Here is a 2,136-nt window from a genome sequence, read left to right as displayed (position 1 = left end):
GGCTATCGTTGACACCTAATTAACACTTATATTAGGTGTCAACAATAGCCATGTGATGTGAGTATCAGTCACACGGAGGCTGGGCTTAAAAGCCTGAATTTTGCCTGAAACTCTCAGACTGAAGACGTCTCTTGGAAGAGAGACGAAACGTTTCATTAGAGAAGAACCCGTCCAGAAGACCTATACAATTTTTTTCTTTTTTACTCAGGAGGATGAATTTGGCATATTCTAGTAAGCTGAAGAAGATTTAATAGGATTCACTTTTACACTTGTGAAATCTGTGATAAAGAAATTGCTTGTAGCAATGATTCTATTTAAACATTAAGGGTACTAGACCTTTAAAATTAGTTGCGGTTTCGTATTGTCTGAGTTTTTAAAAGTTGAGCCTAAACTTCAACTGCAAATCAAATCTACTGAAAGGATGAATCAATTTGGCTGCTTATTTTTATTTTTTCTTACAAGTGGTTTAATTTTGCTTATCTAATTTAAAAAGAAACCAATGGGTGTCAGAAGTGTTTCTGCTGAAGTAGTCGCAGCATGCGGTGCGGTCTTTAATTCAGTCTAGCTGTGATTAAAGACCTGCTGAACTAGCTACAAGCTGGCCATTGAACAGATGTGTTAAATAATAATGCAGACAAGTAAAGTAAAGGGAGCCAGGACTCAAAGAGACATGTCAGGCAGTTCATTAGAAGTGTTTTCTGTGGGTGGGGGAGATAAATCTCTTGGGCTATAGAGGTCTTAATAATATGGCTGAAGATGTTGGAACAATCAGAGGGGGAAGAGCTGATGTTACACGTTGAAGCAAGAATAAGGAGGAAAGGAAAGGCTTTTCCAGTGAGCAGAAACTAAGATGATAAAAGGAGATGTAGTGCAAGAGAGAGTTCTCACCCACTTTTAACTGCTGCGCATAATTAAATTGAAACAAATATTCGTACTGTAATTATCTAAAGCATTAACTCAAAGTAGAAGTTAATTGTTTAAATCAGAGTTTAAAGCAGTTTGCTGTGTTAAGACTGAATATTTTGCTGTGTTGAGTGAATAACGCAGGGCTTAATTGTTTGTAAATAATTGGCTTCATCTTCAAATTGGAAGTAAAATAAAAGTAGATAAGGATGTTAATTAAAGTGATGAGATAAAGCTGGGCTCCTGTTAAGACCCAGTTTCCCATGAGACGAGCTAACCCTTTGATAAGATCGTAGTCTATGAAAAGTGTGAGAAAAAAATGTATAACATTACAGCTGAATGCATTATGGTAATCAATTTAAACTTTTTTTTTCATATAACTTGTCACTCATCTAAAGGCTGTAAAGTGTGCAAAAACACAAGTCTAATGCTTTTGTATTTGAGATATTTTGTACATGTTTTTTTACGGAGCCCACGATGGGACACGGAGGGATTATTTTTCCTTTTGCGTTCCTTCGCAATACTTTTGCGTTCCCACGCAAAATATTGTTTTGTATATGAACTGAATTAAATCAGAGTTTTATTTTAAAATATCCAGATACCAAAACAGGATGTGTCGCCACACGTTCGTGAAATTGACATTGAGGTTGCGTCGCTGCACTGTGTTAAAATATTGGCATATGACATACTTCCATGCGTGGCTGTGTGATATATTCATTCTGAAGCTGAATTAAAGCAGTAGGCTAACTCGCTAATGGTGAACATGTGAGTTTGCTAATAAACCGGCAGGCACAACAGTGATAAACTACTTTTGCGAGGGAACGCAAAAGTATTGCGAGGTAACGCAAAAGAAAAAAAAATCCCATGTCCCCTCGCGGGCTCTGTATACTTTTTAAATTATTCCCACTTTTTAGTGATTTGTGTTTTTTTTCACCATCTTCTATCTGTCCAAATATATTTTATGCTTTAAGTCTATTTTCTGCAGTTTAACAACAATGCTCTGCACAGCACTGATGGCATATAACTGTATGGAGCCTGAAGTAGCTGCAGAGCCAACATTCTGTTTGATATAGTATACAGCACTACAAATTTAGAATAAGACATATTTTTTTCGTTTTGACATGTTTGTGATTATGCTGATGTTTCCGTGTGTTGTGCTGCATAACATTATTATTATTATTATTATTGTTATTATTATTGTTATTATTATTATTGTTATTGTTATTGTTATTA

The sequence above is a fragment of the Austrofundulus limnaeus genome, unplaced genomic scaffold (assembly GCF_001266775.1).
Source record: "Austrofundulus limnaeus strain Quisiro unplaced genomic scaffold, Austrofundulus_limnaeus-1.0 Scaffold18, whole genome shotgun sequence".
Taxonomy (NCBI): domain Eukaryota; kingdom Metazoa; phylum Chordata; class Actinopteri; order Cyprinodontiformes; family Rivulidae; genus Austrofundulus; species Austrofundulus limnaeus.
The sequence above is the reverse complement of the archived record's forward strand: the minus strand, read 5'-3'. Positions refer to the sequence as shown.